This window comes from Amblyraja radiata, chromosome 5, assembly GCF_010909765.2.
Source record: "Amblyraja radiata isolate CabotCenter1 chromosome 5, sAmbRad1.1.pri, whole genome shotgun sequence".
Lineage (NCBI taxonomy): Eukaryota > Metazoa > Chordata > Chondrichthyes > Rajiformes > Rajidae > Amblyraja > Amblyraja radiata.
Genome location: NC_045960.1, coordinates 100,442,757 through 100,465,082, shown reverse-complemented (window position 1 = coordinate 100,465,082; position 22,326 = coordinate 100,442,757). Strand labels below are relative to the sequence as shown.

General features: G+C 44.1%; 1 non-coding gene across 1 annotated transcript; it reads left to right on the top strand.

Annotated features, from left to right (window-relative positions):
- The first annotated feature begins 21,603 nt into the window (after positions 1-21,603).
- LOC116973841 lies at positions 21,604-21,795 on the top strand. The gene has a single exon (XR_004412149.1). It is a non-coding gene; the product is annotated as a U2 spliceosomal RNA (small nuclear RNA).
- Positions 21,796-22,326: the final 531 nt, after the last annotated feature.

Here is a 22,326-nt window from a genome sequence, read left to right as displayed (position 1 = left end):
GTAGTGCATCCGTGGATAACAAGGGAAATCAGGGATAGTATCAAAGCGAAGGATGATGCGTACAAATTAGCCAGAAAAAGCAGCATACCGGAGGACTGGGAGAAATTCAGAGACCAGCAGAGGAGGACAAAGGGCTTAATTAGGAAAGGAAAAATAGATTATGAAAGAAAACTGGCAGGGAACATAAAAACTGACTGCAAAAGTTTTTATAGATATGTGAAAAGAAAGAGATTAGTTAAAACAAATGTAGGTCCCTTGCAGTCAGAAACGGGTGAGTTGATCATAGGGAACAAGGATATGGCGGACCAATTGAATAACTACTTTGGTTCCGTCTTCACTAAGGAAGACATAAATAATCTGCCGGAAATAGCAGGGGACCGCGGGTCAAAGGAGTTGGAGGAATTGAGTGAAATCCAGGTTAGCCGGGAAGTGGTGTTGGGTAAATTAAATGGATTAAAGGCCGATAAATCCCCAGGGCCAGATAGGCTGCATCCCAGAGTACTTAAAGAAGTAGCTCCAGAAATAGTGGATGCATTAGTAATAATCTTTCAAAACTCTTTAGATTCTGGAGTAGTTCCTGAGGATTGGCGGGTAGCAAACGTAACCCCACTTTTTAAGAAGGGAGGGAGAGAGAAAACGGGGAATTACAGACCAGTTAGTCTAACATCGGTAGTGGGGAAACTGCTAGAGTCAGTATTAAAGATGGGATAGCAGCACATTTGGAAAGTGGTGAAATCATTGGACAAAGTCAGCATGGATTTACAAAAGGTAAATCATGTCTGACGAATCTTATAGAATTTTTCGAGGATGTAACTAGTAGCGTGGATAGGGGAGAACCAGTGGATGTGGTGTATCTGGACTTCCAGAAGGCTTTCGACAAGGTCCCACATAAGAGATTAGTTTACAAACTTAAAGCACACGGCATTGGGGGTTCAGTATTGATGTGGATAGAGAACTGGCTGGCAAACAGGAAGCAAAGAGTAGGAGTAAACGGGTCCTTTTCACAATGGCAGGCAGTGACTAGTGGGGTACCGCAAGGCTCAGTGCTGGGACCCCAGCTATTTACAATATATATTAATGATCTGGATGAGGGAATTGAAGGCAATATCTCCAAGTTTGCGGATGACACTAAGCTGGGGGGCAGTGTTAGCTGTGAGGAGGATGCTAGGAGACTGCAAGGTGACTTGGATAGGCTGGGTGAGTGGGCAAATGTTTGGCAGATGCAGTATAATGTGGATAAATGTGAGGTTATCCATTTTGGTGGCAAAAACAGGAAAGCAGACTATTATCTAAATGGTGGCCGACTAGGAAAAGGGGAGATGCAGCGAGACCTGGGTGTCATGGTACACCAGTCATTGAAAGTGGGCATGCAGGTGCAGCAGGCAGTGAAGAAAGCGAATGGTATGTTAGCTTTCATAGCAAAAGGATTTGAGTATAGGAGCAGGGAGGTTCTACTGCAGTTGTACAGGGTCTTGGTGAGACCACACCTGGAGTATTGCGTACAGTTTTGGTCTCCAAATCTGAGGAAGGACATTATTGCCATAGAGGGAGTGCAGAGAAGGTTCACCAGACTGATTCCTGGGATGTCAGGACTGTCTTATGAAGAAAGACTGGATAGACTTGGTTTATACTCTCTAGAATTTAGGAGATTGAGAGGGGATCTTATAGAAACTTACAAAATTCTTAAGGGGTTGGACAGGCTAGATGCAGGAAGATTGCTCCCGATGTTGGGGAAGTCCAGGACAAGGGGTCACAGCTTAAGGATAAGGGGGAAATCCTTTAAAACCGAGATGAGAAGAACTTTTTTCACACAGAGAGTGGTGAATCTCTGGAACTCCCTGCCACAGAGGGTAGTCGAGGCCAGTTCATTGGCTATATTTAAGAGGGAGTTAGATGTGGCCCTTGTGGCTAAGGGGATCAGAGGGTATGGAGAGAAGGCAGGTACGGGATACTGAGTTGGATGATCAGCCATGATCATATTGAATGGCGGTGCAGGCTCGAAGGGCCGAATGGCCTACTCCTGCACCTAATTTCTATGTTTCTATGTTTCTATGTTACCAATTCCATCTCCAGCTGTGGAGGAAGATGGAATACACAGCAAGCATCATTATTACTAACACTGGGCATAACTACCTGGAAATGTTGGGTGTTTTTTCATGGCCTAAAGTAATGTTGCTCTGGAATATATTAAACAGGTTATTAGATTATAAATTAACAACACTACTGTGGTAGCACATATCAACCACATGGGTGAAAGGGAATCTACATCATGTAACAATCTGGCCAACACAATTTGGCAACCTCATCAGGGGGGGGGGGGGGGGGGGGGGGTACTAAGGGAAATACTACGAGACTCTGCGTCTGGTGTTTTTAACAGTACCCGACTGACCTACCCAACCATGGTTCTAGGTGGTATTAGGGAATTAGATTAGAACCATGCAGCACCATCCAAAACAGACGGCCAGAGCAATGGACATGATCACAGCGGGCCACAGACAATCAACCTAAAGACAATGTCTAAAATACATAAACTAATGGGAGATGTGTTGCAACCATAATACATCATCCAGCCTGTTTGGAAGCTTTGTTAACCTACAGGGGCTTAGTATTAGTGACATCAACTGTGCCAGAAGTGGCCCATCTACTTACCTATGGCTAGAGAACGGAACAACAGCTTATGAGGGACACTTTTTATGAGAATTCCCCAAAGACCAGGTATTCCCAAATATGGGACATCAGCTAATGTTTGCCCCTGCAGTCGTCTTAAACGTTGTTAAAGAACTGGGCTCCAGCCACAGCGCTGTCATTACAGTTTTTGACATTTTACAAAACTGTCATGCTGATGGCTTAGGTCACGGCACTAAGGACTCAGTCCCTACCAAATTAAGGCTGGATACCTTGACCAGTTCACCTGGCAACTTACACTTCTATATTCAGGAATTAGGGAACTAAACAGACAGGGGTCAGCAGGCCTTAAAATAACATTTTTTAGAGCCTACCCTACAGATAATTGACTGTGTTGTGAGACATCTACAAATATACATGGAACAAACCCAGACCATAAGTGGCACAGAAGAGGAACTTCTCATCAACGACAGACAGCCTCATTAAAGAATAACAGGCCAGGCCAGCTAAATGGCTAACATAGTATTGACATAAGTTGGTGTAAACACTAACTGGGTTAAAATCTCACTCCACCAGGCTGCAGCAACGTCGGCAGCATTTAAATTGGAGGTTCCTATGGATAAAATCCTCAGGACTGCAGGATGGCCATCGGAAAGAACATTCTAAGGATTATAACTAACCAGTAATGGAAACTGGAATTTTTCAGAAACATTGTTAAGTTTCTGTACCATAATTTACCCCAAAAAACAGGGGCTATCAATTATTATTAACTTTATGATTATTTATATATATCATATTGATGTTTAATATGTTATCACTATTCTCCCCAAAACCAAGGCAGACGTGATGATGGACTCGTTCCACGGCTTGAATCACAGAGCTTTGAAATCTTCATGTAGTCACTCACGTGACTCCGAAGTAAAATAGTAAGATTAAATTGATCTGTATTTTATGAGGAGTAACGTTGAGGGAATACATGCCCTCCGCTCCCACCCTTGATCATAAACACAACTGGTATCTTTTCTCTAATCTTACTATGCTTAAGTCATTACACGTGTCTGTGATTCACTCCGCTGCTTGGAAGAATGACACACGTGCGTAGTGGCGGGTTCTTCATGTATTCCCTCAACGTTACTCCTCATAAAATACAGATCAAACTTCGAACTGGTAAGTTCTCGTTTAATCTTACTATTAAACTCCATTGACCATTCCTCAGCTAACTTGCCCAATGGGTCAAGATCCTGCTGTAATTTTGGATAATCATCTTCGCTCTCTATGATACCACCCACTTAACTTAGTACAGCAGAGGAATGGGCCCTTCAGCCCACAATGTTTGTGCTGAACATGACGGCAAGTTAAACTGATCTCCAGCCTGTAAAAGATCTATATCCCTCTATTCTCTGCACTTCCATGAGCCTATCCAAAAGCATTCTAAACATTACTATTGTCTTCACCATCTTCCCTGGTACCACATTCCAGGCCATCATCACTCTCTGTAAAAAGCTTGCTCTGCACATCTCCATTAAACTTCCTTCCTCTCATCTAATAACTGCGCTCTAGTGCATTTCCACCTTGGGAAAATGGTTCTGATTGTCTACCCTATCTATGTCTCTCATAATTTTATATGCTTCTTTCTAATCTATTCAACATTTTCATCCAAAACATTGATATAATCCACAAACAGCAATGGGCCCAGCTCCAATCCCTGTGACACACCTCTAGTCGCAGGCCTCTAGTCTGATAAACAACCTTTCACCACCACCCTCTGCATCATTGCATTAAACCAATTCTCTACCCAGTTGACATTTTCCCCAAATCTCCATTCTCAATTTCAAATCCTTTCAAATTCTTTCAATAACTCTACCTGTCTCAGTGCTTTCCTCTGTCACTTATGCCAGAACTTGAAGTTTTCAGTAACACTGAGTCACTCCTGCCTTCTCAGCTCACCCTCATCAACATTCCCACAACAACCACCGCGCTTGCTAGTCACCAATAAGGTGGAACTTTCTATCTTGACATTTCCTTTGGGCCTTTAGACCTTAGGCTTCTGAGATACAGCGCAGAAACAGACCCTTCGGCCCACCATGTCCACACTGACCAACGACCACCCCATATGCTAACACTATCCTAACACTAGGGGCACTTTTACAATTTTACTGAAGCCAATCAACCTACAAAACTGTACGTGTTTGGAATGTGGGAGAAAACGGAGCTCCCATGGGAAAACCCCCGTGGTCACAGGGAGAATGCACAAACTCCGTACAGACAGCACCCTTAGTCAGGATCGAACCCGGGTCTCTGGCGCTGTAAGGCAGCAACTCTACTGCTGCGCCACCGTGCCGCCTTTACATAAGTTTTTTAGTTCCTTTATAATTACACCATCCCTTATCCTCAAACTGTTACTTTGCAGGGAGCACAAGACCTTACTGAGTATGTATGAGTGTTTAACAGCGCACTCCCGAGTCCTTCCAGAATCTGACAATCACAGCTTTGAAAGTGCCTTTCTTACCCTGTGGAAATGAAATGTTGTCACTATGCCAATGCAAATGAAAGATATCCACTTTTCTTGTCACATGCTGAGTGCCAAGCAGAAGTAGGAGATGGCAGCACATATGCTGCGTTAGGCTCTTTCCTGATCCCAGATTAGTTTTCAACTGCCAGGAAACTGCTTTCTACATTATACTGCATAGCAGTTCCTAAATAACTGTGGATTTTTTTTTTGCACTTTCAGATAGGGGGGTGGGGCAGGGGAAATATTTTAATCAATCATTAATTCATAGAGAATGGGAGCAACAGCAAGGCCAGTGTTTATATACCATTATTAATGCCCTTGTCAATTTTGAGTAAAAACAGAAATTGCCAGAGATACGCAGCAAGTCTGGCAGCATCTGTGGAGCGAGAACTAGAGTTAAAGGCCCAATTATCAGAGCTGATGAAGCCTGGCCTCCTGAGTGTTTCCACCATTCTCCATCTTTTCAATTCAGATTTCCAGCATTTAGAGTGGGTTTTTTTTAAAGTTTTGGTGGAAAATTCAGAGGAATTGAATTGAACAAAAGAAGTGGATAGGTGGAACGAGCAGACCGTTTAGGAGGTCAGATTCCCTTACTGGATAGTTATTTGTGAACATTGTGTGATTTTATCGCAGACTAGTGGTTTCATAATCACTAAAACATAAAGTTAACTTTTCATTCCAGGTTTATTTATTCCCAGCAGCTGTGGTGGGATTTGAACTCATTTTTTCAGATCAATGCTTTAATCATAGTGTCATGGAGAGAGAGTCAGAGAGTCGTACAGCAGAGGAATAAGCCCTTAGGATGACCATATCTACACAAACAATCGTGTACCCATCTGTAATTAATAGTATTTCCCAGTTCATAGCCTTCTCTGCCCTCGCAATTCAAATGCTTGTCCAGATACCTCTCAAATGTTGTGAAGTCTCTGCCTTCACCAATGCCTCGAGCAGTACATTCCAGGTCCCAAGCACCTTCCAGGTTAATATCTCCTCAGAGCCTCTCCAAACTTCTTGCCCCTTATCATAAACCTTATACCTGACTGCATCGTACAACCCCATGTGACTCCTAATTTCAGTGGATGGACCGCACATAGTCCCTGGTCAAAGTAAGAGGCGGAGCAGGTCTGCTTTCTAATCAACACCTCCTGGTGCCTGGATGTGGCAATCCTGGCGAGCATCTGCCTCCTGGACCTGGGCTATCTAACGGCGAAGTGCCATCCCTACTATCTGCAGCTGGAACTCACTTTGGCTATCCTGACTGACAGCACTTCACATCCCACCCCATGCTGATGTTAAGCTTGCACTGGATAAATCACACGCCACTACCAACAACCTGGAAGTCTCCTAAGCCTATTTCATAATAGCCAGAGACTTTAACCTGACCAAGTGCAAGACTGTGCTACCAAAATCCCATCAGCACACTTCCTGTCCCACCGGAGGCCCTAATACTCTAGACCACTGTTACACAATCATCAAAGATGCCAATTGCTTCACACCCCGACCACATACCCACCTGACCTTCAACACTGATGACCCACAGGGATGTATGCCCACTCTATTCCATTGTACACCCTTGACTGTGCAGGCAGGTATAACACCATCGATCTTCGTGTAGTCGGCTGGATCACCACAATAATGAGGCGAAGCGCAGGAACGAGATCTGGAACCTTGTGTCATGGTGTCAAAACAACAACATGGCGCTTAAATTTAGCAAGATAAAAGAGTTGGTGGTTGACCTAAGGAGGTGGAGGCGTGGTGTACATACAACCCTGTCCTCACAAACGAAGCAGCTGTAGAGATTCCTGGGCATCCATATCACGAACAACCTGAGCTAATCCCTTCACATTGATGTGGTGATTGGGAAATTGCATCAGTGTATTTCTTTTCTTAGATTTGGCATGCCAACAAGGATTAATCTTGGATTTACCGATGCACCAAAGAAGGTATCAGGAAGGAATGGATTTGGTATGACTCTTGCTTTGCATTTGCCTGCTTGAACCTGCAGGAAGTGGTGAACCCAGCCCAGTCCACCACAGGCTCATCACTGTTCAAGAAGGAACTGCAGGTGCTGGAAAATCGGAGGTACACAAAAATGCTGGAGAAACTCAGCGGGTGCAGCAGCATCTATGGAGCGAAGGAAATAGGCAACGTTTCGGGCCGAAACCCTTCTTCATACCCACCGGCTCATCACTTCCAGCATGTCCATCACAGGCTCATCACTTCCTCCCGTCGATTCCATCTTCACGTTGCTTGGCATCAGGATGGCTGGAAGGGTTGTCAAGGATGTTTGCTATCCTGGCTGTTTTTCTCTTCCACCTTGGTGGGAAGATACAGGAGCTTGTAGTCCCAGATATATAGACTTAAAATCAGTTTCTTCTCCACAGCTGTCAGGCCTCTGACCTAATCATCCCTTTCATTCATCCTTCCTGGAGGTGCTGCCATGCACCCTTGCAGGTTAGCATGCAACAAAAGCTTTTCGCTGTACCTCGGTATATGTGACAATAAACTAAAGTCAAACTCTAACTAATATCTCTGCCTAATTTGACTATTCTGTTACAGCACTTCATTATTTATTTGCGCTACTTCAACTTGCACTCCAGTCTTTGCAGCATTGAGCTGTTTTGTATTCATCATTGTGTTTATTGTTGTATCTATCATTATCATGTATGCTGTTCACTCTGTGAGCTAAATGCAAACGAGGGATTTCATTGCACCCTGATGTATGGGGGCAATAAACTAATCTGTATCTAAATCTGAAGTCATTGGACTGACAACCAGTATTCTGGATTATTCGTTGAGAATGGAATACAAATCCTACTTCAGCAGCTGGGGAATTAAATCAAGTAATAAAATAAATGAGGAATTAAAAAAATGTTAGTCAATAATGATAATTGTGACACTGCCATATTGCCATTTAAAACCCATCTGCTTCACTAACACTCTTTAGGGAAGAAAATCTAGTTTATCTGGTCAGGACTGGCCTATTGAACACTTTTTTTCCCAGTTCTGATGAAGGGTCCTGGATCTGGAATGCTAACTCCACAGATGCAGCCTGACCAGTTGAGTGTTTTCAGTATCTTCTGCTTTTGTTTCCAATTTCGAACATCTGTCGTTTTTTTTGTTTTGATTTTTCAGGATGGTTGCAAGTAACATGAGGCTTCATTTGCAAATGCCTGGATGGATCGCTTAAGCTGTTCTTGAGATATCACTTCAGACGGGGTCAAAATCCTGCTGCCAAGCAGTTCAAACTCCTCCCATTCATCATCCTCAATGGCTCCAATTAAATGTAGTGCTTACCAGCTTGAACTGAGTCAATAGAGTGTCACAGAGGGTCAATTTTACAGGTCAGATGGCAAACAATTAAATGTCTTGTAACGTGCTATTAAATTAACGATATGCTGAAGTGTAATATGCAAATACTGATTCTTTCACTAACTTGAATAATGGGGTAAAGATAAATTAATATGAAAGGCAATGTCTAAGCTGTTCCAAAATATTGACCTTCCTTTCAGAGCTCCAATTTGTCTATTACACCTGAGAGGTGGTCAAACATTATGCTCCAAAGCTGAGGTTAGAGGTATTCCCTCCATGGACCTGCTGCACTCACTCACCCGATGAGAGCGTGATGATGGAACTGGGTTGGAAGTGAAGCCATAATTTGATGCATGGGCCAACATGTCCCAATATTGTTATCCTCTCCGATGACAGGGGAGGTGCCGTTGTGGTCGGGCGGGCTGACCTCTAACGTGTTGAGGCCAGCCTCCAGCTCTCGGACACCTCCTCTTACCTACCCCTGACCATGACCCCACAGACGAACACCAGGTCATCATCTTCCAGACTGTTTCCACTCTCTTCACCTCTGACAATCTCACCCCCACAAACTCCAACCTTATCGTTCCCCAGCCCCGCTTCTATCTCCTTCTCAAAATCCGCAAACAGGAAACATTGTTTCTGCCTGCTCCTGCCCCATTGAACTCATCTCCCAATATCTTGATTCCTTCCGATCCTTCTCTTGGTTCAGTCCCTTCCGACCTACAATACATCTCAATGACCAGGCCCCCAGTTACTAGAGTAACTTTCAATTACCAGGCCCCCATTGCCTCATCTTTACCATGGATGTCAAGTCCTTTTACACCTCCAGCTCCTGCCAGAAAGATCTCAAGGCCCTCCGGTTCTTCCTTGAGCTGAGACCCAATCAATGCCCCTGTGCTAACACTCTCCTCCACCTGGCGGAACCTTGTCCTCACCCTCAACCACATCTATTTTGGCTCCTCTCATTTTTTTAAAGAAGCTACAGATGCTGGAATCTTGAGCAAAACACAAAGTGCTGGAGGAACTCAGTGGATCAGGCATCACCTGGGGAGGGAATGAATAGGCAAAGTTTTAATGGGACACTTATTCAGACTGATTGGAGTGTGGGGGGGGGGGCGGGGTTGAAAGCTGGAAAAATGAAGTGACAAAACCTGCCAAGCGATAGTTAGATACAGGTGAGGGGTGTTTGACTGGGAGATAAGTGGAGTAAGTGACTAAGACTAGAGGTGATATCAATGGATATCAAACAAGGAGGGAAGAGGGGTGAAATGTAAAGCCAGAGGGAGAGAAACTGGTGGAAGGGAACGGGAGTGGGGAAAGCAGGTGGATAAATGGAAATGGGGGAGTCAGGATGGGAGATGAGTGTATAATGGAGGGGAAAGGAGCAGAGTGACTGATGGATTACGAAATTGTGGGGGAAATGCAAGTACACCAGGGTAGAGGCATGGGAGAAAGGAAGGGGCAAGGGGTATTACTTGAAGTCAATGTTCGTACGCTTAGATTGTAAATGTCTCTTACATAATATGAAGTACTGTTCCTGCAGTTTGCAGGTGGCCTCCCTCTATCAATGGTAGACGCCAAGAATGGAAAGGTTCGTATGGAAATTAGAAGGGAAGTTAAAATGTTTAGCAACCAGGAGATCCAGCAGGTATGGGTGGACTCTTCCTAATATTCTTGTATCTGTTTGAATGGTAAGTGCTTCCAGGGCACTGAGGGGATCTTCCTTTTCCTTCTTGAAAACAATACTGTCATTGTCCGAAGAAGGGTTTCGACCCGAAACGTTGCCTATCTCCTTCGCTCCATAGATGCTGCTGCACCCGCTGAGTTTCTCCAGCATTTTTGTGTACCTATCATTGTTGATGCCAGGTGGATCTCAGGTTAATGACCCTGCTGAAAGACTGGATCTTCAATAGTGCAGAGTTCCCTTGGCGCTTACTGCAAGTGACAGGAGGGGACAGGGAGGTGCTTTTTATTTAAGAAGTGTGTGCACATCGGGACTAGCCAGGTGTCACCATAGAGCCTCCAATAATCGCAATGGCATTTCACGGCACATTGCATCAGAATGTGTCTCCTACTCACGCTCCATTAACCAAAGCGAACTTGCCGTTTGATCGAGTGTCTATTTCACATATTGCTTTGAAATTGAAGAATATTTCAAAGGGAGCTCTGTTCATCGAACGTTTTAAATTCCCGTGCATCAGAAGAAATCAGTGATGTATTTACTTAATGTTTCTCGATACTTTTGCTCCAAGCTTCGTGGCCTGAGGATAAAATAAGGCCCAGAGAAAACACAGCTCATTGATATTCCTCCGACTTTAGTTTATAGAGTTGAGATTCCCAGCAGCCAAGTCTATTATCCTCCAAAGGATTCGAGATAGTATGATATCAAGCCAGAGAAAGAAATGCTCATATCTGTGGATGTAAGCTGGTCAACTGTGAGCGCTGGAAATCAGATTCAAAACAAATGGAACTTATCAGGTCTTTGATTAAATGCGGTCTTTTTTTATTTGTTCTTTAGAAATGAAGCTACACACTAGTGTGTATTGGTGGAAGAAATAATAAATTACCCTTCTTATCTGTGTATTTAACCCACTCTGCTCAGTGCTATTAGGTGGCCTAGTGGTAGAGCTGCTGCCTTTACAGCACCAGAGACCTGGGTTTGATCCTGACCACAGAGTTTGTACATTCTACCCGTGACCTCATGGGTTTTCCCCAGGATCTGTGGTTTCCTCCCACACTCCAAAGACATACAGGTTTGCAGGTTAATTAGCTTCGGTAAAAATGGTAAGAATTGTCCCTTGTGTGTAGGATGGTGCTAGTACATGGGGGGTGATCACTGGTCGGCAAGACTTGCTGAAAAAGAGTCTGTTTCTGCGCTGTATTTCTAAACTAAATTAAACTCAACACCAGCAAAACCAAGGAACTGATTGTGGACTTTGGAAGGAGTAGGATGGGGACCCACAGTCCCGTTTATATCAACGGGTCGATAGTTGAAAGGGTCAAGAGCTTCAAATTCCTGGGCGTGCACATCTCTGAAGATCTTTCCTGGTCCGAGAACACTGATGCTATTATTAAGAAAGCACATCAGCGCCTCTACTTCCTGAGAAGATTACGGAGAGTCGGTTTGTCAAGGAGGGCCCTCTCTAACTTCTACAGGTGCATAGTAGAGAGCATGCTGACCGGTTGCATCGTGGCTTGGTTCGGCAACTTGAGCGCCCTGGAGAGGAAAAGACTACAAAAAGTAGTAAACACTGCCCAGTCCATCATCGGCTCTGACCTTCCTTCCATCGAGGGGATTTATCGCAGTCGCTGCCTCAAAAAGGCTGGCAGCATCATTAAGGACCCACATCATCCTGGCCACACACTCATCTCCCTGCTACCTTCAGGTAGAAGGTACAGGAGCCTGGAGACTACAACGTCCAGGTTCAGGAATAGCTACTTCCCCACAGCCATCAGGTTATTAAACTTGGCTCGGACAAAACTCTGAACATTAATAACCCATTATCTGTAATTTGCACTTTATCAGTTTATTTATTCATGTGTGTATATATTTATACAATGTTATATGGACACACTGATCTGTTCTGTAGTCATGCCTACTATGTTCTGTTGTGCTGAAGCAAAGCAAGAATTTAATTGTCCTATCAGGGACACATGACAATAAACTCTCTTGAATCTTGAATCTTGATCATGCAAGAATCTGCCTCACCAGTAGAGTGGCTGGTAGCTACATAGAAGGATCCCTCAGGTCATCCTGTTACTCAGCACTTGCAGTATAATTTCTTACTGACAAAATGGGCTCCTCACATGTAAGAATGTCTTTAATTCACTGCTTGGAGCTGGTCCACACTAAAATGCCTTTATTTGTAAAAAAAACACATTCAAAAGAACTGAATGTTTATTGCAGAATGCCTTTGTATTAGCTGTGTTGCAGTGAATCCAATACATGTGGGTTCAAGCCCTGTCCTGATGCAAGGTCGCAACCTGAAATGTTGACGCCCCTTTGCCTCCACACTTGCTGACGGACCTGCTGAGTTCCGCCAGGAGTTTTGTTCCAGATGCCAGCATCTGCAGTCTCCTGCATCTCTGTACCAGGGAATTGTACCTCAAGCTTAGATTGATGCATCCCAAGCATTGCTGAAGGATTGCTATGCCATTGCAGGTGATGTCTCTCCGGCAAGCCCCTAAAACAAAGCCACACCTGCTCTCTCAAGTGGATAGAACAGTTCCAAAAACACTATTCTGAAAATTACTAAGTAAGTTTTATAATCATGGCAGCCAAACTATTTTTAGTTTTAAAAAGTAGTTTAAAAAAAACTGCAACATCTGGTCTTTGTACTGGCTACATTTACAGCTCCCGTACCCATTCTACCTCAGAGGCTGAGTTAGCCATAGACAAGGTGAGTGGAGAATAGCCAGTGTTGTGTCTTTGTCATTGAAGGGCAGCACGGATAAACAAGGAAATTAGACGCCAGTGAGCAATACATCAGCAGTTTGGAAATTTCTGGAGAAGATTCTTAGGGACAGCCTTTGCTTGCATTTGGAGAGGAATGGACTCCTCAGGAAAAGTCAACATGTAGAAGTCCCAAGTAGATGGGACGTTGATCGGTGTGAGCAAGTTGGGCTGAGGGGCCTGTTTCCGCACTGTATTATGACTATGACTTTGAGTGGATATGGTCAAGTCTCACAAATTTGAATTTTTTGACAAAGTGAAGTAAGGCGATGTTATCAACATGGATTTTTAGTTTAGTTTGGTTTAGAGATGCCGCGCGGAAAGAGGACCTTCGGCCCACCAAGTCCGCGCCAACCAGCGATCCCCGCACATTAACTCTATCCTACACACACTAAGGACAATTCTTTACATTTACCAAGCCAGTTTACCTACATACAAGTACGTCTTTGGAGGGAGTGTGGGAGGAAACTGAAGATCTTGGAGAAAACCCAAGCGGTCACAGGGAGGACGTACAAACTCTGTGCAGACAGCACCCGTAGTCAGGATTGAACCCGGGTCTCTGGCACTGCACATGCTGTAAGGCAGCAACTCTACCTCTGTGCTTCCGTGCTGCTGTTTTGTAAAGCATTTTGAGAAGATCCTCATGGTCATCGTTTGGACCATTTCCTTCACAGATGCTGCTTGACCCCTTGAGTTCCTCCAGCATTTTGTTCTTTTTGGTCAAGATTCCAGCACCTGAAGTCTCTTGTGTCTCCATCGAAATGGAAACCTGTGTCCCTTTACTGATCGGTTGACAACACAAGGTCGTAGGCGGTCTTCGTAACTCTCCTTCATGCTCGAGAGTGGTCTCCGCGTACTCGAGGCCTCAGCTAGGTTGCGGCATTTTTTGCAATGTGTTTAATAATGCCTGCGAGAAAAAAAAGGTCGCCATGGAAAAAATCTATACATTTTTTACTCGTAGGTTTAGTCGTAGTAGTTCATAGGAGGTCGGCATGTTAGTCGTAGGTAATCGAGGGTAGTCGAAGGTGGTCGTAGATAGTCTTCATCATTGTCGAAGGAAGGTCGAAGGAGATAGAAGGAGATCGTCTTCTCTCTCCACTATTCGGTGTCCAATTTTCCCAAAGTTAGTCGTAGCTAGTCGTAGCTAGTGGAAGCTGGTCTTCTACATAGTCGAAGGAGGTCTTCAACATGTCATTTTTTCATGCTCTTCTAAACTCGCCAGTTAGGTCGCCCAAGTGGGACAGACCCTTTACATTTTACAAGCGCGTCATACACCAACATGAAGGTGGAATTGGAGCTAGACTGACACATGGTTTTGTACTCGGGCAAGTGCCCTAACATTTTGTTGAAGGGTAAACGGTTCAAATGGTGTTCTAACAAGGTGGGGAAAAAGGGGAAAGATGGAAAGAGAGCAAATCAGTGTATGGTGCCACATGTTACAAGATGTGGAATATCAGGTTCTCAGAGAATGGGATTCAATTCCTGATACTGCACATCTTTTTAATATAGGGGCTGTCTGTAAGCGACACAGGCATATGTCTGAAGCAGAGTCCTGACTTGAAATGTCACCTATTTGTGTTCTCTGGAGATACTGATGACTCGCTGAGTTACTCCAGTACTTTGTGTCCGTGTTTGTAAACCAGCATCTGCAGTTCCTTGTTTGGCATGTGTTCTTCCTGGCCCACAAGGAGTGCTGCAAAAGCATTAATCTCTCCAAGGCCTTCAAGACTCCAAGAAACTTCTTTGATGTGATAAATCACTGACATTCTTGACTCCCAAGAAATTGCCGGATGCAGAGGAGGCCCCCACCGATTTATCATTGACTCGTATACTGTCACCAACAAATGCCCTTCTGATGTGTGGTAGTGAATAATTCAGGAAACGACTTATCAACAAATGTGGTTTATCTGATAAAGGTTGAAAATCAGTGATGTTATCTCCAGGGAACCCAGAACATTTATCAACTGATTGAGCTCTAATCTTAGGGTATGTGATACCTCCAGTATGGAGCATGGACTGACTCAGACCTCATGCCCCAATGGGATAAACATGCATCAAGATAGCTGAGACTCATGCATGGGAAATAAATATTATATTATATCGAATTCCAAAAAAAAAGCTCTGTCTGGAATAAGGAGATGGATTTTAAATGTTTGGGTGAGGACATTTTTGGGGGAGAAATATCAACCTTAAATATGACTCAATTCCACCTTCATGATGGCTAAGGAGAGAAGACATGGAGATGTCATTCTGCTTCACGTGTTTTAGTTGGCCTGTTAATTATTACCGAGGCTTAAAGAGTCTGCCTTATACTGCACGAAGAGTTTGACAATGACCAGCTAGGTCTCCCACGTCCTGGAAAACCCAGTAGCTGGATGTTTTGTGGAGATTGGCATTTGGGATTCAAGGAAAGTTGGTTAATTAGAGTCTGAGGATCTTGACTTGTAATGTCATCTATCCATGTTCTCCAAAGATGTTTCTTGACCTGCTGAGTTACTCCAGCACTTTATAACTAACCATCCATTCTTTCTCTCCAGAGATGCTGCCTCTCCTGCTGAGTTACTCCAGCATTGTGTGTCTATCTTCAGTTTAAACCAGCAGTTCCTTCCTATACATAGTTCCAAATGTGGTTTGTTGATGAGGTAAGGGGTGATTTACTGGCTACTTTTTAACCTTGTGCTTCGTCAACATTGGCCATTGTTGTCGATGGGCCATATTGATAATGCAATTCAGCAGCTTTCAATATTTTTGTCCCCCTCTTGGTGATGCCTGCCTTTAATTGTTTCCATCCCTTTAAATGTCACTCTTGAACAATATCCAACCTAGCAAAAGGATTTGAGTATAGGAGCAGGGAGGTTCTACTGCAGTTGTACAGGGTCTTGGTGAGACCACGCCTGGAGTTTTGCGTACAATTTTGGTCTCCTAATCTGAGGAAAGACATTCTTGCCATAGAGGGAGTACAGAGAATGTTCACCAGACTGATTCCTGGGATGTCAGGACTTTCATATGAAGAAAGACTGGATAGACTCGGCTTGTACTCGCTAGAATTTAGAAGATTGAGGGGGGATCTTATAGAAACTTACAAAATTCTTAAGGGGTTGGACAGGCTAGATGCAGGAAGATTGTTCCCGATGTTGGGGAAGTCCAGAACAAGGGGTCACAGTTTAAAGATAAAGGGGAAATCTTTTAGGACTGAGATGAGAAAAATATTTTTTACACAGAGAGTGGTGAATCTCTGGAATTCCCTGCCACAGAATGTAGTTGAGGCCAGTTCATTGGCTATATTTAAGAGGGAGTTAGATGTGGCCCTTGTGGTTAAAGGGATCAGGGGGTATGGAGAGAAAGCAGGTACAGGATACTGAGTTGGATGATCAGCCATGATCATATTGAATGGCGGTGCAGGCTTGAAGGGCCGAATGGCCTACTCCTGCACCTATTTTCTATGTTTCTATGTTGTCAAGGCAGAGTTCTGTGCTTCCATTTCACATGCCCTCTTTCCATGCCATTTCAAGTCTCTGGCTGTCATAGATGTGCCCAAGCCAACTGCACCCTTCCTCCTGTGCTGATCTTTCAGAGACAAGTTGACTATGCAAAGGTTTGCTGTCCCTTTTTTTTCCAGAAGGATGACTCGAGTCACTCCTGAGGTTGCAGCTCTTCTTAACTTTGAACTTGATTACCTGGCATTCCGAAGGCACTTGAGTAACAATGTACCTTCAAGATTCCAGATCAAGTCTACAAAGTAATGTAGCATTTCCCAGTATCTTTGTCTCTCATGGCTCCTCATTAAACAACGTTGAACAATTCCCTCATGATAAATATCAGAGGAAATGTTCCTCTTGTATTCCTGTTAGTGACACTGTAAGACAGTGAATGTACCTATTCTCAGCTCTCCATTAGAAACATAGGAAAGCACTGGGAGAATGTACTGATCTCTGTGTTATTGCTGTCATTACAGAGTGGCAAGGGTTCCTCTCATCTTGTGCACTCACATCTTCATAAGGCCAGTAAAGGGATTTGCTCTGGTTTTGATTCATTATATTCTTTAATACAGTGGGGAAATTTCCTCTTGTCTTCAACAAAATGGTAAAGTTACTTTCATCAGAGATCTTTACTAAAAATAGCATTCGAAGAAAAATCTGCCAGGAAAACTGTGAAGGATTTGTTCTCATGTGCATTTCCATATTTGAAGAATAATTTATTACTGATTAATATTATATTTTGTTCTTTAAACTTTCATTTTATAACATGTTAACTATCCTAATTTTGCCTACATAAATTTTGTTTGAGTTGGATGATCAGCCATGATCATATTGAATGGCGGTGCAGGCTCGAAGGGCCGAATGGCCTACTCCTGCACCTATTTTCTATGTTTCTATGTTTCTACCAATGTCATTCCTGAAATCACTGGAAAATTAAAAACACCTGGGCTGAGATTTGGAAGACGGGTGTGGGCAGGCTGGCTGTGAGAGGGTAGTCCATACTGGAAGAGAATAGATAATTAAGAGGATAATGCACCCATTTGTTATTGACAGAATCAAGTCCTGTTTAGGTTTACTGAGGATGGACTACTTCTAGTCAGTGGTCCTGCAGCCAATCTCAACCGAAGGACATCATTAAAAAATAGCAGCCCACATTATTTCCTTTTAGTTATGGTTCCTTCCAGACTATAACAGTAAGTTTCAGTGTACCCAGGCAGTTCCCTCGCAATGGATATATCAATGAGTTGATTATTGTGTTGGCCAGTCAGGTCAAAAACCTAATCTTGAATTCCACATAGAGCATTCAAAGAGAAACAGAGTGAACAATTTTACCAACACTACTGGAATTCTGAGTGTATAAGGGAATGATTGATGATACCAATGTGATAAACCCCTTGGTACAATACAGTATTCCATTTGAACCTAAGGAGCCTCTACTGCTGCTCAATAGCTTTGCACTGATCAATTGTACTGGGTTATTTAAAGAAATTAATGACCCTTCGAAGAACAAGATTGAACCTTGGATGTAGGTATTATATAGATACAATTGCTACATGTATTGCATTACACCTGGACGTACTGAATTAGTACTTCAATCTACTATCAGCTGTCAAACTCCCCAAACAACATTTAAACACAGTAAGGATGATCAATATTGTATTTAACTCCACCTGTGAGCACCACTGCCGTTCTCCTTTGTGAGCCTTGTGCATTTGACAGACCACTAACTGATGATTTTGTCTGATTAATTCCACTGTGGAAGGATCAAGTCCATTGAATGCCTGCAAGGGTTCATTGCAGTGTGAGTGGGTGTCATTATCTTGCACTGGTTCCTCAGTTCACCGTTCAAACATCTCTGTGAAAGAAACATCTCTATGTCAGTCAGAAGAAGGGTCTTGACCCGAAACATCACCCATTCCTTCTCTCCAGAGATGCTGCCACTGTGTTACTCCAGCATTTTGTGTCTATCTTCGATTCAAACATCTCTAATGCTATTGCGGTCATGTGGTCCAGCCCACTTTCAAGGCTGTCTATGTGTTTGTATAAGGACCTTTGCTACACCTTCGAATGTCGTTTAAACCGGAAAACTGTCAGAAAATAATGAGGTTGAATGTGAAAATATAAGCAGATATTGGAGGGACATCAATATAAGCTGTTTTTATCAAACAAGTATTCAAATCTGAAATGGGAAACGTGTGAATAAATGATAAGTAGGTAATAGGATTAAAAACTAAAAGCATTAAAGGTCGATAGTTACAAAAAGAGTCTACAAAGAAAAGGAAGCTGCAAAGGCAGCCTTGTGATAAAGTGGAAGCTCTAGAATTTTAAATCCTAAGGATTATAAAAGGAGCAGTGTGGGTGAGGGGGTGGGTGGGGAGTGAAAGGTAGTTTGCAAGGCAAGCAGAAAATAAACAATGAATAGTACGTGAGGAAATTGTGACGTTTTTCATATGTTCTTAAAAACGAAAAATAAAAGGGAATGTGGAACCATTTGTGTTCTGCTGTGGAAAATTGGACATGGGTGAAGAATTTTACTCTTCACTTTGGAGATACAGCGTGGAAACGGGTGCTTCGGCCCAATGAGTCCATGCCAACCAACGATCATCCCATACATGATTTCTATCCCACACACTAGAGACAATTTACCATTTTCAGATACCAATTAACCTAAAAGCCTCTATGTCTTTGGAGAGTGGGAGGAAACCGGAGCACCCGGAGAAACCCCATGCAGTCACACAGAGAAATTCCATACAGAGATTGCTGGAGTTTAGAAGAATGAGGGGAGATCTCATTGAAACGTACCGAATAATGAAAGGTTTGGATAAAGTGGATGTGGAGACGATGTTTCCATTAGTGGAAGAGTCTAGGACTGGAGGTCATAACCTCAGAATTAAAGGGGCATTCCTTTAAGGAGATGAGGAGGAATTTCTTCACTCTGAGGGTGGTGAATCTGTGGAATTCTTTGCCACAGAAGGTTGTGGAGACCATCCGAGGCAGAGATAGAGAGATTCTTGATTAGTACATGTGCCAGGGGTTATGGGAAGGCAGGAGAATGGGGTTAGGAGGGAGAGATGGATCAACCATGATTTTACTTCGGAGTCACGTGAGTGACTACATGAAGAACCTGCTCAGTGCGCAGGCGCGGCATTACGCCAGCAGTGCAACAGCGGCAGCGGGAGCTAGGCACTCCCGCAACAGAGAAACGGACCGTCAGGTGAGTATCCTGAGGTCGGGTTTCTTTTACAGGGGAGCCCCTTTTTCTGCTTGTGTTTTACAGGCAGAGAAAAAGGCTCTGGAACAAAACTGTCCCCCGTTCGAGGAGGAACGTTTCCCGTCGGGGGGAAGGGGGGCAGCAACAGGCGGTAGGAGCGACCCGGTGTTCCTCTATTCCCCGACACCGTGCCGAGCCCAGCCCGCTAGCGGGCTGGATGTATAGCCACCCGAAGAGGCATCCGGCAGGTGTTCCCGATTTGGGACGGGACGTCTCTCCACCCGCATGGGGGGAGAGAGAGCCGCCTGAGCCGCTGGAGCGGCTCTCGGTGCTGGTGCCTGCGAGACGCGCTGCTTGAGGGGCGCTCTCGCTACTACAAGGCACAAAAGCTCCAGAAGAAGGCGGTAGGAACATTTAACCGGGCGTTCCGCTATCCCCACACCGCGCCGAAGCCAGTCCCGCTAGTGCCTGAGCTGCGGGCTGGATGTCTAGCCATCCGAAGAGGCATCCGGCCGGTGGCTTCCGACTTGTCGGAGGGGACGTCTCTCCACCCGCAGGGAGAGAGACAGCCGCCTGAGCCGCTGGAGCGGCTCCTGGAGCAGGAGCTCCTGCGAGACACGCTACGTGAGGGGCAGTCTCGCTGGAGGGTTCAGGCATACCCTCCACAGTGCCTAGGCACTGCCCATCGCTTCCTCCTTAGTGTGGTTAGCTTTGGGGTGACCAGTGGCTGGGCTGGTCATGAAGAGGGGTCACTGGCTGAACAATATCGGGAGTATGCTTGAGGTACAGGATCAGGAAGAGCTGCTGGGTGTGGCCGCTATGTGGCTCCACCACTAGCGAGATGGCTTTTCAGTCTCAACTGATGGCCAGCTTACTACCTGTCTTTTCCAAAAAACCTCTCCAAGACAGGTAGCCATGAGGCGTTGGTTTTATCACGCCTCCCCTAAATTGCATTTACTCAAAGTGCCCGCCATTATTGGGGGATACATTGAGCAGCGCGTTTAACCTAAATATTTTAAAAATGCATTTGGTACCCTGACGTCGGCTATCATGTCCACCTGCTCATTCCAGAAGGGCAGGGTAGTATGGCAAAACACCTGACCCTACTGTTCAACGGTATACCTCATAACTTCTGAAATGAACTCACAAACCTGCCCTCAATCTATGAAATTAACAGGACTATGAGAACGCCGACCTCATAAGCACAGATCCTGCTACCTGGCACTTACCAAACCAGTCCTAAAAAACTGGACGAAGTGTTCAAACTATTCGGCACAAGAGGGCAGAGTCTGGAATGAGCACCACACTAAACCAGACAGCAGTACCTCTACGTGTCCACCAGGGGCGTCTACCTCATGGTACTGGTGAAAGCTCGGGGCCTGCATGCCAAACCTGTAGCATTTTAGGCCACGGCCCAGAGCAGGCCCCAGGGGAAAATGTGCCACCCCCCAACAAACATCGTCCCTACAAGAACAAGGAACCAGAAACCGAAGAAAACAACAATGAAGACAGATAAGTATGGTTCCTACCATCACATAAAGGTTAAGGGTTGTACTAACAAGGGGTGGATGAATCACGCCTGGTTAGGAAGCTATCACTCTTGGTAGTTATATACCAAAAAATAAATACAAGGGGAATAGAATTAATATCTTGCCACCAATTCAGCAAGCACCCCAAGTGGTCTACCCTCCCACGATGGTGAATGTCGCACCATCGTTGATAAACCACTTGAGTATTTCACCAGGTATACCCATTCATGGGATTTGTAACTACTACCATGGATCCAAGGATACTTTATGGTAGACATCGACCTTGAAGATGCACACTATTCAGTACCTTCTCATATAAGTTTCGGATATACCGCAATTACCTGGATGGAGTAACCATGATGAGCGTTGCGGCATTTAAGTCAAAGTTATCCAGAATCAACTAGCCCTGACACTTAGAAACATTCCGTCATGGCATGTCTATATATTAACGACAAACTATCCTTGGATACAGCTTTAGCTGCATCGCTTCTCGGCCTTTTGGCTAAGATCAAGTGTAGTATCTGTTCTTATCAGTTTAATAATCTGATACATCCCTTATCTAGGGACCATATATTAAATTGAATTTTGGAACAGGGAGATGGAATAGGGGCTTGCTCCGTCCACTCCACGCATCGACCCAGTATTGCAGTGCCTCTGGGAACGGTGCACAAAATATATATCCAGATATTTACGTTGACCATCCACAACGTTGTTATCTGGTATTCATTAAGACTATCAGTCATGGTGCATTAACCACCAATCAACTACGTGGCAAAGTAATTGGGATATAGCAGCATTACCAGCTACTGAACTTTGTACCTTTCCTATGAGCTGAGATACTAGTGTTCAAAACTATCTCCATACCTGTAATATGGGGGCAAATGGATTAATCTGTAGTGTTATCATGGAATTTATCGGCAGGAAGGATTATGGTTGTACACTTCCACCTGTTTTGAGTAACATCTTATGTGTCCTGATGTGTTACTGAGCTTGTAATACTTAATGCCAATATGAATTGACTTAAACATGTTATATATTAACTTCCTTAATTCTAGTGAAGCATTTGCTCAGTAATCCACCAAATTTGCATGTTCGTTTATAAGATAACAACGTCAGTGGTGGCATATACCAAACCACTTGGGCGGAGAACATCGATATTAGGGGACAATTTATTAACAATTGGAAACCGTATGTCGTCAAACATG